This window comes from Phaenicophaeus curvirostris, chromosome 9 (assembly GCF_032191515.1).
Source record: "Phaenicophaeus curvirostris isolate KB17595 chromosome 9, BPBGC_Pcur_1.0, whole genome shotgun sequence".
In the NCBI taxonomy this organism is placed as follows: domain Eukaryota; kingdom Metazoa; phylum Chordata; class Aves; order Cuculiformes; family Cuculidae; genus Phaenicophaeus; species Phaenicophaeus curvirostris.
The window spans coordinates 8,534,407-8,550,287 of record NC_091400.1 but is presented as its reverse complement, the minus strand read 5'-3'; positions in this window follow the sequence as shown (position 1 = coordinate 8,550,287).

The window sequence follows — 15,881 nt, the reverse complement described above, 5'->3', positions numbered from 1 at the left end:
GTTGGGCTGACAATTGGACTGGATGGTCTTAGAGATCTTTTCAAACCTTAATGATTTTATGCTTCTATCATTCTACAATCCTGCAGAAGGGAAGTAGGAGCCATGTGGCTCTCAGAAGGGGCATTTTCTATTAAAATAATTGACTCATGGAGAGAAATTAATTTTTAAGCTGATCGGGGAAAAGGACTGGAATTTTAAACATATTTATGGTGATATCATGGCTGCAGAGGCTTCAGTATCATATTATCAGCAATTAAGTAATCAGTGAATTTCTGAAGCAAAAGGTGGTTGCTGGAACTAAGAGAAAACATCTTTCTGTAGTTGCTTCAGTCCTGAATATTCTCTCTCCAAGTCAGTGTCAAACACTATCCTGCAGGTAGGTCTGTGTGACCACCCAGTCAGAGGCACTGAGTGCTTTTTTTATGCCTATTAAAGGCAGACTGACTTATGTTTGCAAACTCTTCGCAATCTGCTGGTGTCATTGCTACATATCAGCAGTTTAAATATTCAATATTTTAAGTAAATAGAGGACTGCAATGCTGCCAGCCTGATAAATATCAGAAGATTAAATTTGCTTATAAAACTGAAGTAGCTGCAAATTAATTTTGTGTATTTAATCTGCATTTAAGAGAAGAAAAATCCATTCATTTTATTATAGAAGTTCAGTGTAATTTTTATGTTCATAGTGTTTCACACTGTTCCTAAGTACATAAGAGGCAAGTAATGCTGTTTCTTTGGGCAGATGGATACATTACTAGAAATGACAAGCCCATTAGATCAACAAGGACTATATAATTATCATGGGGAAATAAAGCAAATAAATCTTATCTGGTATAAATTATAGGCTTATGAAGTCATACATAATGAAATAAATATTTAATTTTTCGAAAGTCTAAAATCTCACTTTAGAAACTGGAATATTAAATATTAATTTCCATTTCTTATGACGGATGCAGTGTGGTTGAGTGGTTTCAGCACAGGCATGTACTCTCAAGCACTTCTTGATCCTATTCCTGGTGCTGACATCGATTCATACCATGGTCCGAGACAAATCATTCAACCTCTCTTTACTCCTTTGCCCATCTGTAAAGCCAAGATAATGCTCATCCACTTCACAGAACCATTAAGAGAATTAAGAAACATCTGTTCTGCACCTTGAAGAAATGAAATGTTCTAAAAACACAAAATAGTATTATTCCTGAGATAGAAAATATCTTCCAGGGTTGGATTTGCTGTTTGGCACTAAATTTCCTGTTATCTGGCAGGAGCAATTTCTCCTTCCATAATTTAGTCATCTCCCTCTTTCTATAAGATTTATTATTTCAGTCTCCTAACTAAGTCTGCCCCCATCAAAAGAGGTGTTTACTGTTAGTGGGCTCTTTCCTAAAAATAATTGGCAGCGTGTTCCTCGTGGAGGCACAGCAGAGAGCTCATCCACTGCAAACAGCGCAGCCCCTGACAACGTAGGTCCTTCTCTACAAACAAAGATTCAAACAGTGCCTGCTGCTTAATTAAGGAGAAAAGGTGAAGGAAAAAGGTTATTGAGGGATAGAAAATTATGCAATGGGAGCACAAAGTAAGAAAAGCAAGGTTTAAGAATTAGAACTGCTGCCATGCATCTGTACAAACAGTTCCTCTACAATGAATGAAGAAAATTTTTTTTTTCAACAAGAGTCTTGCAAGCCACATGGAATAGCGGGTGGCAACACTATGAATAGGGCTGCCAGATTTGTATTTCAAAACAGAAGTACAATTGGTTTCAGTTTTTAAACCACCATATTTTATGGTATACTGCATATTATATCTACCCATTCTTTGCAGCGCACTCCCAAACTATTTGATTTTTTTTTTCTCTCTGCCTCCTACTCAGGCAATATTCATTTATCTCACTTCAGCAGTTATTTACTTTTCTGAAGTAAAGATAAATTAACTTAGTGATACTATATTGTTTTTCATTAATACAATTTTGAGTAAATCTTATTTGCTCACCTGAAATTCCACTAAAATATTTCAGATACGTATGATGGGCCTTGTATTCTAAGGCAATCTTTTAAAAAAAAAATCTGTAGAGATTACCAAAAAACCCGTATATATATATATACACACACACATATATATATAACGGTTTAATTCACTAGGGAGAAAGATGAGATTTGTAACACGTTTTTGTCAGAGGTGGTTTAAAGGTGGTTTTACATGTATCTGCTGTGCTTGACTGGCATTAATAATGACCTTTGCACGATTAACTCAAAAGCCTAGCCTGGAAAGATAGCCAGCTATGCTTTAATTGCCATTATGATGGAATTCACTTTGGCCTTAAAGTCTTTACTAGGCTGTAAAATAGTGTCTATTTGAGATAAACTCTGTTCTCTACTATCCATCTATCTCCCTTATATATAGTCACAGATTACAAGGGCAGAAGGAATTGCTATCATCATACCTCCTCCTTCAGACTGATCTTTTGGATGTCTGTGGTGTTAAATACCTTTTAGCCCTGGTCAAGCTGTGGTTGAGCTAAGTTACTCCTTCTAGGAAGTCAATGGTCTCTATTTAAAGATCTTAAGTAACCATTCTACTTTTGATCAGTTATCCATCTCTCTGATTAGAAATAGAGGTTCTTATTTTATGCATTGCATGGCATGTTTTCCAAACCTTGAATCATGTAGTGAACCCTCTCAGTTTTGTCAGCTTTACTTTCTAAAAAACCCTATTTAAAAAAGAATTTAATCATTTCACTGTGGTCTCAGAAGGTGAACTTTTCTAGAAATCATAATTCTTCACTGCTCTTTCTGTAGATATGTAAATCCATGCTCACAGGAGCAAGATAAAATGACAATACCTGAAATAATCAGCTCACTGCACAGCCACCAAACTAATTCCTTCCCACACGCGTCATATGCAGGACTATTTCCAGCAACCGAGGTGAATCACAGAAAATACACAGGCTAAGCTTAGACTACCCATAAGCACAACTGTCCTGAGGCTTCATGGGCCAGAAAAAAGCCTGTATCTGTTACAGCAATATCCTTGCTTCCTGAGGCAACTCACATTTTCTCACAAACATCACTTCAGGAATCACATACCTGGAGTGCTTTAGAGCAGCATACAGACATTGCACTTTGGATTTGGATGAAGGGTTGTCCTGATGCATCCTAGGGAGCTCAGCATTGACTATTATGCTTGGCAGTGTTTGCAGAACAAGGTCACAGGGTGAGTGGAATCCAGCAGCACCTGTAAAGGAAAGGGGCAACCCACCAGAGCACAAGTGCGAGCTGTCACACTTAAAGACAAGGATACATGGCCCTACAATAGCGGCACACTGAACATTTTGTGTGCTAGTGTACATATTCATTCCTCTGTGGTTATTTATCTATATGTTTTGTTCGTCCACAATGGAAATATAGTGCCCTAAATATGTCATAATTCCTAAAATATCGAAGTACTCCAGCTGATCTTGTGAATAGCTTTAAAATTGTAATTTAAGGGTTTGAATTCATACACAAAATAACAGTTTCTGAGAAATCCTCCTGTTGTGGCTTGTTTCCACTTAACTTTAAACAAACCTAAAAAGGCAAAACTTGTTTTCTGAAAAAAATAAAGGACAAAAACATTTTCATTCCCCAGAACAAATTTCAGAGCCCACAGAAACTGGAGTTCATGTGGTAGCCATTCCCAAATGCACCATGAATGCTACCGACAAAATATGCTTTAGATAAATTTTGCAGTTTCCTTTTGCTACATTCTCTGGGAGTATTTTACATCCTGCCTTGGGCATAGATCTTGACACAAAGGACTGGATAATGCAGCCCCAACTCATGTTGGAGTGTACCTGTGCCGTGGAAAAAAAATCTCTCTGCCTTTAATGAGATGTGGGTATATCTAAGGAATACTAATATAAGCAAGATTTGATGACTAACGTGAGCATCTGCTTCAAAAACACCACAGCTAGAGCTGAGATATTATTATAGACAGTCTATTGTACTTGCAAAAGACAAGTAAAGAGTTCTTCGTTGAGAATACATGTCAGAAAAATGACATGTTTTCATCACTTCCAGCCATGGTTAAAAGATTCAGAATACATTAACCAGCTGAAGGAAAAATACTTTCAGCTTTTGTATCACAGTTGGAATCTGTAAATGCAAGATACAATGTAACAGACAATTAGTGTGAATCCAACCATTCATCATTTCTAAACAGTTATAAATTTATTTTTTTTAATGCAGAGGGGGAAACGCAATATTTTTCACCGAGTGCACAATGCTCCAGTTCGGGGGATCCAAGCTAGTGAAAGGACTTTAGGGTGGGCAGGACTGATGCAGTAACTGTAGCTGAGTAGTTATTTAACACAAAGATTGAGCTGATTAGTTATTTCAGCCCAAGCATCCATTCCTGCATCCCACTACAAAATGATCCAAATCTGTTTGATGAAAATCTGGTTGATAAGTCAGCATGCCAGCTGGCAGGGGATCCTGGGCTTTGCTTTCAATAACTTCTTATCAGTGGTAGCTATTTCTTCTGATTTCTTTCCTAAATCAGACTCGTTATTTCCTTTCTGCAGAAAGCTTCAGCCAGACTCTGGGCACTGAATTGCAGACAGTTATATGGATGGTTATAGGAATGCATCACATCACATCGCTTATGAAAGGGATCGCAAGTGCTGGCACTGGCAGGCGACTGAGAATAGCTGTTATGGTTAAAGATTTCCCCTTGTAACCAGGTACTGAGACTCAGAATCATCCTTCTGTGAAATGAGTGTGTCCAGGTGGATGGACAGCACTGGACCACCTCACTCCCTTACTCTGTGTTTCTGAAGCTGACTTGGACATCTCTAAATTCAGACTGACAGCATGAGCCTCTCATACTCTTTAATAGGAGTACACCACTGCGTCACCAGATGAGAACAAAGCAATTTAGGGCCCATTCTGTAGTCAAATTAGACTTTCAAGGAAAATCATCACAGAATTAAGAACTGGGAGCAAAGGTAACAGATTCATTTTGAATAACAGTTAAAAAAAAAGGCAAGGGGGGAGGAATTTTTTTTGGATTATTTCTAGGAAGCACAGGAGCAAAGAGGGTAAAAGTTGCTAGGAAAGATGTGCCCACAGAGGCAAGTGGTGTGTGCACCCCTCAGGCTTCTGTCAGAGACACAGCTACAGCCAGGAGTGTAACTGACATGGCTAAAAGGAAGCACAAGGAGATTGAATACAAAAAACTGTGGAAAAACATATATAATCATTATCCAGAAAGAAAACCAGTGAATTTTTAATATATATATAAAAAGAGAAAGAAAACTGAAACTTTTACACAGCCAGGTTTGTCAGTCCCATTTTAAATATATGTCATTTAAAATGGGGAACCAGATCCCTGAAAATGTTCCTATACCACCATGGATTATTATCCAGCCCATCCATGTTGGTACAATCCTCTCCTGAGCTTTACCTTCCTGGGACAAATCTCATTTTTCTCATGCATTTAGAGCAGCACCAATTTCACTACAACATACAAGAAGAAGATTGTTAATGTAAATATGGGACTATGAAGGAGGAGACCTAGTTGTTATTTTCTGTTCCTCTGGTGATCCACCAGAGCAGCAGTTTCTGCCCCATAGGCTGCAGGGAGGCTGCACTCTTTGGTATCTGTGAAATCTTCAGACAATGTCACGCTGAAAGAAAATAAAAGACAAACAAAAAATTATCATAGAATCGTAGAATGGTTTGGGTTGGAAGGGAGCTTATAGCCCATCCAGTTCCACCCCCTGCGATGGACAGGGACAACCCACTGGATCAGGTTGCTCCAAGCCCCTTGGCAACCAGTTCCAGTGTCTCACCACCCTCACAGTAACAAATTTCTTCCTAGTATCTCATCTAAATCTTTGTTCTTTCAGCTTAAAACCATTCCCTCCCATCCAATTCCTGCACTCCCTGATCAAGAGCTCCTCCCCATCTTTCCTGTAGGCCCCCTTTCAGTACTCGGAGGCTGCTATAAGGTCTCCGTGCAGCCTTCCCTTCTCTAGGCTAAACAATTAGTATTGTCACCCATCACCTTCAGCATATTTTATCACTGTAATTATTTAGATTTTTTTTCCTTGCTTAAATTATTTTAAGTAGACACCTTATCATTTTCTTCATTGGCCAGCCTTTCCCCCTCTTTTACTTTATTCCTGCAACTCCTCTAAAAAGGAGACAAAATTAGTATAAAATTCATTATGGCCAAATTAACTGGCATTTCCAGGCTGCCTCTGCTGTCAATGTCTGTTATGGCAGAAGATGTTTTGCCAGCATCACTTTATTAAAAGTTATATATATATATACACACACACACATATATATAGCCAAGAACAGTGTAGGAGCTGTTTCCCAAAAGAATGTTGAAAGCCACTGGCAACATGAGAGTTATTTGTGTATATAATTTCTACAGTGTCATAAGCACTCATGGCAGACAAATAAAAGAGAAGGTGCTTTCCCGGAAAGTAAATGTTATAAAGCTGTTTAATTAATAACATGGCTTAGTAGGTGCCATTAAGCACCACTTTAGGTTAATTTTTGCCTCAGCAGGGGTGTGGATAAAAAGGAAGTAATTTTACGTCTTCTTCCAGATAAAGCATCATTTTTATTATATCAGAAGGGACTATGTTTTTCCAGTCCTTGCATTTATCTTGCTGCACTATGAGGTGACAAATTCTCTCTCTGGTTCAAGCCTTATAACAGCATTAAGCCCATTATTTCATAGTGTCATAAAATCATAGAATGGTTTGGATTGGAAGGGACCTTAAAGCTCATCCAGTTCCAACACCCCTGCCATGAGCAGGGACACCTCCCACTGGATCAGGGGCTCCGAGCCCCATCCAATCTGGCCTTGAACACCTCCAGGGATGGGGCAGCCACCACTGCTCTGAGCAACCTTGGTCAGGGCCTCCCCACCCTCACAGGAAAACATTCCTTCTAATATCTAATCTAAAAGTAAAATATAAAGAAAAATTTCCATTAAAGAATAGTTCATGTCTACTCTGCCCTCTTAATCACACACTAAGGACTGTGAGAATTTGAAGGCAAACTTGAAGCTGAAGTGCACTGTCCATTTCTTTAGTGGAATTATATTTTTGGCTACTCCTAGCCCAAGCCAGATCAGCTCATTTTTATTTATGCCCATAGCATGCAGGAAAGGACACAAGAAAAAAACAATAATTCATCCAAACACGGTGTTTCCAGTGAAGAGCTCTGTCATAGCTAGTTCTCTCCGAAGATAACTGTCTATATATATGAAACACAAATCCACATCTATGGCAATTCTTCTTTAATTATTATAACTATTTCACAGTTAAAACCATCTTTAATAAACCCTACAGACTTTTTCAAGCTCTTCTTAAATATGCAGAAACTGAGTGTACTTGCTTTTCTTACAGATGTCCTTTCCAGTGAGGAGACCTCTTTTATATGACTTTGCCCACTAACTGAGACAATTAAATAAACACATTAAACCCCTCAGCAATTGATTTTGACAGAAGTAAAATACGCTATGATATAACTAAGTTACTTTACCTCACACACAGGCTGACAAACAGATTTCTGAGGCTTCAAATTTACACATTAGTGTTCAGATACTTAAACATTTAAAATATTTAAATCTGGATTTACTTGTTATCCTAAGCAGCCTCCTGTGGGTTTACAGGCCTAAGTTCTTCAGATTTGTCTAATTCTAGGCTATCTTTGCCTGACATATTGGAGCAGGTTCAGCAAACACGCTTGTTCCTGAGTTGTTGCAGCAACCTCACCCAGTTCTGAAATCAAATGTGTAGCTTGGACACTGATCATCCTGGGCAAACCCCAAATCTCAGTTGCCCACAGGGTCTTTGATAAGCAAGATAAATCATGAATTGAGAAATATGTCATGTAGCACCTACGGCTTGGCCTCTGCCTGCTGTCATCCCCAGCATCAAAAAGAATTGAAAGAGAGAAGTAAAAAAAACCAACGCCAAACTTAACCAAAAAAAAAAGAAAAAAAAAAAACCACCAAAACAAAACAACACAACCCCCACCTTTAAAAGAGGAATTAATATTTTATACCGCCAGCATCTCAAAATTGGAACGTAACAATATGCCAAGCCATCTTAATACATCAGAGAGAATAAAGGGTGCACAAGACTAGTTTAATAAGACATTCACTGTAAGAAACAATGAAGTGACAGGAATTTGTTTACAACATTCAAAATGAAAAGAGGACAGAGATGAGAGCACAACCTAATACACATTATTTGCGTTATCTACAGTCCATGCCAGGCTTAGTTCCACTGAATGGTTTCTCTGCTCATTTATTATCATGCGGTTTTGTAGTATTTCAGTGTTGAAACTGCAGAGAACCTGTATTCCCTTCCCCACTGAGTGGGAAAGATTAATATAGAACGCAATATCAGTGTTTAAAGTCCTGTGCCTGCTGCAGCAGAATGCAGGTTCCTCATTCTGAGAGAAGACTCTTTGTCAGATCCTTTTCCACAATCTCTTATTTTCTTATTATCGAGAGCAACGCGTAGTCCAAAGAGACAGATCAAGGCAAGATTTTCTTGCTCAGCCCCAGTCACAACGTGTGTAAGTATAAGGAGGAGCCCCTTCATCAATTTGAAGGTGTACTTGTTTATATTCATTGTGCCTCCTGACATGATACTATTTTGGGGGGAGAAGTGAGGAGGCTAATTCCACCCCCTGTCCTAAAGTGCCTTATAACAGTCTCTTTCCAAACACAATAAAATCATTTTGGAAAAGACTCTTAATATCATCGAGTCCAACCCTTAACCTAACACTGCCAAGCTACCACTAAATCATGTCCCTAAGCACCACATCTATGAGTCTTTTAAATCCCTCTAGGGATGGTGACTCAACTGCTTATTTTTGATCCCGAAGCCACAACTGCCTGCAAGCCAATGCAACCAATACAGCAGCCAAAGATGCTATGATTAAGCCACTCCTTCAGTGCAGCTTCATTCTTCAAACTCTTGAGCACTATCAAAAGAAACATTGAACTTAAACCTAAATCTGTATCATTCAGATGTCTCTCTTCTTAAACCTTTTAAAATCTATTTTCATCCCACATGAACACAGTTCTAGATTATTTGCATGGGAGGGAAACGGCAGCTGAGGAAAGGAAGGTACAGTGATGAAAGTTATAAATGGTTTAAGCATCATTTTAATCTTCTTGCACTGACACTTTTGAAAAAACAAGTTGTCTCTCCCTTCTTTCCCCCTCTTTTCTGTAGGGCAGCAGAAAGTTTGTGACAGAGCCTGAACTTGGTAAATACCACATTACTGAAATGCAGGATCTGCCTTCTCCAGCACTTAGCTTTGATTTTAACAGTTGTGAGATCTGAGGGCTGAAAGCTACTGGAACCCTAGGACTGAATGCAGGGTGGGGTGGGTCCCTCCATGGGCTGAAGCCACCAGCAAGTGCAAGAGAGAGGCTACAACATTCCCAATGTAAATTCATCTTTAGCCCTTTTCGGGTAGTTTGCTCTTGCTACTGCTGTTATAAAACTAATTGCAAAGCTGAAGACTTTTAATCATTAAAAACGTCTAATTTCCAATTTATATGTACTTGGGGTAAGTACCTATTTATCTGCTTTCAAGTCAGTGTTACAATCTGTTCTACCTCAAGTGCTTTCTGACATTCCCTGGCGTTTACTCCTCTCCTCCACAATTTCTTCGTGGCTATCAATATTAATATTTCTCTGACTTGACTTCATGAAGATGGACAATCCAAGCTCTCAGGTTTGTATTTTTATTTTTTCTGGGTTCAGGTTTTATAAGTCAAAGACAGATATCTATGTCATGAATTTTTGAGGTGGAATCAATTCTAGTTTTTCAACCTGAAGTCTTCCAGGCCAATTTACTAAAGTGAACGATATCTGGATATGTCCTTGAGGCACCCAAGTTCAACAGAATTGAAGAAAAGCAATATATTCCCCCTTCTCCTAAAAAAATTAATGTTAAGCAAATATTTCTAACAACTCACTGAAACAAGTCCTTGAAAATTAGCTTTAAACCTGAGGGAAACACAGAACCTTAGGGATTTAGTGTAAAAAATATCAATGGAGGAAAATACAGAATTTTAATGAATATATGCTAAATATCTTACGACTTGGAGCACTTAAGATGCAATCGATCTCACCACAGTAGTGACAAGCTAGGGAGCAGTGAGCACAGAGAATTATCATCAGATAAAAAGCTCAAAACAGAATTACATTCTTTGCTTGTCACCAAAGCACTAATCCTGAGAGGGTGCGGGAAGGCAATTTACATACAAAATTGGAGCCACATAGCTAGCGCACTCTGATTTTTCACTCAAACTCCATTTCACTGACAGAAGGGTCTTTTTTCTGTAGCCACACACTTAGAAAAAAATGGGTGGTTGTTCCTCATACACTATTGCTCTTTCTATAGCACTGGAGAATTATTTAGTGTTCTGCTGAAAATTCTAAGGTAGTCTAATGAAAATTGGCCAGTCCCTGTCTTCCCATCATTTCAAAACTCCTAAAAATACTATTTACAAAGTCTGCAACTGGAAACCTACACTGAATAATGCATAAAGAACACATTTCTTTGAATTTCATAGCCGTTTGATGGCGAGAAATTGACAGACTGAAGGATGTTACCCTGCCATGTAGCAAGGCAGACGAAGAGCTCTGTAAAGTTTTCTTCCTTTCGAGTGCATCCATCTCCTGGATCCCTGGGACTGCAATTATGCTACCTTTTTTTTTTTGTTGTTGTTGTTTTATATATATATATCTGGTGGTAATTTTTTTTCAGAAATCTTCTCCCAAATGTTAAACTGACTGCCTAGAATCAGCCCTTTCTTCTCTAGCATGTGCGATCATTTCCTTGATGACTCTTAGCCATCCATTACTGACAGGACAACTTGGTGTTCTTCTAAATGCAAAAGAACTCTGCTGACTTAAAGCTGGTGAAGAGCCTGGAGCACAAGTCTTATGAGAAGCGGTTGAGGGAAATGGGATTGTTTAGCCTGAAGAAGAGGAGGCTGAGGGGAGATCTTGTTGCTTCCTATAGCTCCTTGATAGAAGAGTGTAGCAAAGTGGGTGCTGGTCTCTTCTCCCAAGTAACAAGTGATAGGATAAGAGGAAATGGCCTCAAGTTGTGCCAAGGAAGGTTTAAATTAGGCATCAGGAACAATTTCTTCACTGAAAGAGTGGTGAAGTTCTGGAACAGGCTGCCCAGGGATGTGGTGGAGTCATCATGCCTGGAGGTGTTCAAAAAAAAATGTGGCACTTTGGGACATGGTTTAGAAGGCACAGCGGTGTTGGGCTGATGGTTGGACTTGGTGATCTTAGAGGTGTTTTCTAATCATAATGATTCTATGATTCTATGACTTCCCCTTTGTGACTACAATGCTCGATTGCATCAACTCATCTGCACCTCCTGGGTCCTGATCCTCATAGCAAAGGGACTTCCCACTGCCAAGGGCAAGGTCATGCCCAGGAACACACATGGAGCTGACAAGTTGGATCTACACTGCTTCCGTGAAGAGCATGCAACCAGCAGGCATGCAAAGGGGCAGGGAGAGTTTGTCCCACGACAACACCTGCACTAGCTGAACAACTTCACTTTGTCATTGATTAAGTTGTCTTCCACCCTTTTCCTCCCCTCCCAGCCATGAGGCAGGAAAATCAGTTCAGGATGAGCATGTATTACTGGACATTTCATTCCACAATTTCAGGAAATTCCTCAACAGTCCTATCTGTTAACAGGCATATTATTACCTGCCTTTTATTCCCACTGTGAAAATTAGTCATCACATGCCATCTGTTTTCCCCCTTAGTCAGCAGCCAGTATATAGCATTATGTACGAGAGCATCAGGGTTTTCTGTCAGGGTGCAGACAGATTTTTAGCAATCATGTTGACTTCTTCATTTGTAGAATAGTAGAATTCTCCCTTTTCAAGGATTATTGTTATAGTTTGCTCTTTCTGAGAAAGCAGAATTATTAATTTAACCCCTGCAGCAGTCTTGGTTACAAAATGCACATTGCGCATGAGATATTTAATGTGCACAGCTGGTGTGACCATTGAAAAAAATTAAGGCGAAAATAGCTTCTTGGTTTTCAATTTCCTCCCCAAAAGAAAAAAAAAAAAAAGAGGCACATTTTGTTCTGCTCTAATTAGTATGTGTGCCAGTGCATGACTTCCAAAGCAGGCAGATGCTTTGAATGAAGTGTAATGTAGATTTTCATTAATCTTCTTTGGCACAAGACTTTTCTTCTGCTATGTGTATGCAAGAAGTAATGACTAGAAAAGATGAGCAATCACAGGCAGTTCTAACCAACTTAAGCTGGCTTTTGTAGAGGGCGAGGCAGGGTCATGAAAGAGTGTGGATACCACAGTGTCTTGCATCCCTTGGTTTCTGCTTTTTCATTATAATGAAAGGTTTGGGGTAATTCCTTTTTAATACAAAATATCAAACTCAGATATGGGAACCTGAAGAAATTAAATATCAATACACTGAAAAATGCATGCATTAAATCACTTACGTGACTGATCCAAGAGAAAACCTCACAGCAGGCAGAGAACTGAAAACTGTACATCCTGAAACCACTTTCCTGTTTAAAAGGGAAAAATCTTTCTGCAACTGTCAACAACAACCTATCAATGAACAGTTTCAGAGTGAAACTGGAACTACTTTCATCTTCCCCCACCTCAGTTTAGAGATCACCTAGCTTGCTTTAGCTATGGCTAAGGGAGAAAAAAAGCTTGGGGGTAGGCTCTCCTTAAATAGCCCAGCTGGGTTATTCTACCAAAGAGCCAGATTCCATGTTTGGTGAAAGACACGATAAGAACTGCAGATGCTGCAGGCTCGTTTGCCAGCAGCAGAAAGTGCTCTTATCAGGAAAAGACTGCAACAAAAGTGACAGTGGAATAGAAATCACCCTTCAGAGATACTCTCTTAATTATGAGCACATACCAAGGATATTTTTCCAATTTTGTGTTCTTGCAATCAACATAATTCAATTTTTTAAAATATCTGCTCCTTTGGGGGATCACTGCTACTGTTACCTTTCACTTTCCTGTAGTCTCTTCTATGTCTTTCCCTTTTCTTCCACAGAACAGTTGCCGATTCTCTCTGTGCTCCTTGCCTTTATTTGTGAGCTTTGAATCTTATACTTTCCTACACTTGTAAGAAGAAGGCTGACAGACTGCTGCTCTATACATTAGATTTGGAGACTAACTCCTAAATAGGAGTAACGGGACTGGGAAATTCATACTACCTCAGAGCCACTGGCTCGGGCAAACACTTTTTCTCAGCTCTTTCATTCCCACTTTCAGAAGAATCTTGCAAGTATGAGGTTAAAAACATAGCTTCTTACCTGAAAGACTCAACTTTGCCTTGAATAAGCAGCAGACTGCTAAACACATTATGTGGGATAGTTCCAGGCTACAGATGGCTTGTTTGACATCTATGCATAACAGAAATTAAATTAAAGAAAAAAAATAAGTTCCTGTAATAACAAAATCATTAATTACACAAATGGATTTCTATTTACAGCGCAAGTGAAATGATGACTTAAGAAGATTATAGAGCAATGTGCAGTACAGAACATTGCTTTCAGGAAGAGCACAAGCCAAAACCAGAATGAAGAGTACGCCATCATCTCAGATAATACACAAGGGATACAAACATAAGGTCTAAAATTCGAGCAGAAGGAAACATATTTCTTTCTGATCTCTTCACAAACAGACAAAACCATTATGCAATGGTACCAGAGCATTAAAGTGTCCTCACCAAGCACTGCAATAAAAAAATGAGGAAAAAGTGGGTTTAGTCTACTGCAAGTATTAACTTTTCCAGAAGCCATGCAGAATAAAATTATTTTTTTTTCCAAAACCAACATGCATCTTTGGTGAATGCTTCCAGGATAAAGAAATGCAAGCTATTGTATTTGGGAAGTTTACCTGCTTCAGGGTACAGGTATAGTGAGGGTGGGACCAGGCTAAATGTTAGGTTTTCTAGATGTAGCAGAATTCAGGGATTTTATATCATACTTTCCAGTTTCACCTTGCAGAGTAGAATCATTACAGCTTAGTTCTCAAGGTATTAGTTAAGAAATACAACTATAATACCTTACTGAAGACACAGGGTCCCGTTCTGCTCTCAGATTCCAGCCTGCTGCATAGTCACACTCTGCTTATGGGCAATAAAACTGTCAGAGCTTCCTGGGAACCCTGTTGTCTGGATGCACATTTCTTAACCTGAAACCTAGTGGGGCTCTTCAGTTTTTGCTTTTTCTTCAATGTGAAACTTAGACTAGGGATGGGCGAGCTGATAAAGGGAAGAAAACTGGCAAGCTGCCAGGCCTCAGATCCCATCTGTTTCTGTATCCATTGGTCTAAAATCTTTAAAAGATGCTACCCCTCTCCACTCGCTTGGGTTTTTTTGGTACCCTTAAAAGAACAGATCTACCACAGCAATGTATCTACAGGAGCTGAAACACCACTTAATGCCCAGATTTTGTAAAAACACTGGAACCTGCATTTTGGGTCAACCCCCTCTGTCTTGCCAAACACTTTCTCTAATGCACGCTGGAGTGAGCACAATACCTGCGTGCTTTATTAAATAAAGGACTCAAATTTTAAAAAATATGTATTCACAAGGTAAAACAAAGTCCATTGAAACTACTGTTTCTCTTGCTCATTCAAATGGTAAAAAATGATCAGATTGCACCTTGCACTGGTGTGCAGCGGTGCTGTTGTATGAGTTGATGTAAATCTGGCCTTATTGGCATCAAGACATCGTGGCAGAGCAGACAGCGGTTTTGATCTCTGACCTTAAATGTTTTGTTAAGGGGCTCCCAGAGTTTTCTTTATAATTTTTCAGTATGTACCATAAAGTTAATCTATTAGTGGTACACTTTCATGTGTATCTGTTCTCTAAACTCACCTGATTCTATCAAAATAAATTGACTATTCAAGCTCAGAGAATGTACTTAATACTTGAAAAAAAAAAGGATCTTCATCAGAAACAGCTCACAACTTTCCTGTAGACACCTTCACTGAGATCAATCACCCTACTCAAAAACTCAATTTAAATGACATCCATCTCATAAGTCAGGCATTGAAAATCACTGGCTAACGACAGCACCATGAATGCCTACTTTAGCTTTAAAATTATTTCAAGAAACTATTGATTCAGTAGATTAGGCTGAAACAGAACACACTGAGACTGATTTCCTCTATAATGCATCTTACCACACTGAAAATGACCTAACTCGTTAACTCAACGACTGATTTGGTTTATTTAGAGGCTTGAACCACTTATGATGTTATATTTCATACATAAATACAAAAGTGGATGGACCTGCACTATTGTAGATCTGAGAGGATGTAGCTAGAAGGGAAAAAAATCTTGCTTTTACGGCCAATACTATAATAGTGGAGTGCTCCATTGTCTCAGATAAATAATAATTCTTTAGCTGCAGCAAAAATAACACCCTACAAATAACCTTTGTTTCATTAAAAAAAAATATAAAAAACCTTACAGGCAGGAAAGAGAATCATGAGTTAAAAGCTTCAAGGCAGATAAATCACGAAAGAAGGAGGGGGATGGGCAGGTGAAGGAGAAAGCGATACTCGAAAGCAGACCATCAGTCTGACAGCTTACCTCTTGCAGGAATATTTTGAATTATTTCAGTTGTCATTACCTTAAGGAAGTTTTCACTATGATAGCATAAATATTAAATATTTTTAAAGATGAGAGTGCCAAAGAATCTGTCTTGAATTCTGTTTTGTCTTCCGTACAAAAGAAGCAGTCATTAAATACATTGCTCATGGGCTACATAGAGATAAGTAAACCTGCCCCGATGTGACCTTAGAAGTGACTAACTGTGGAT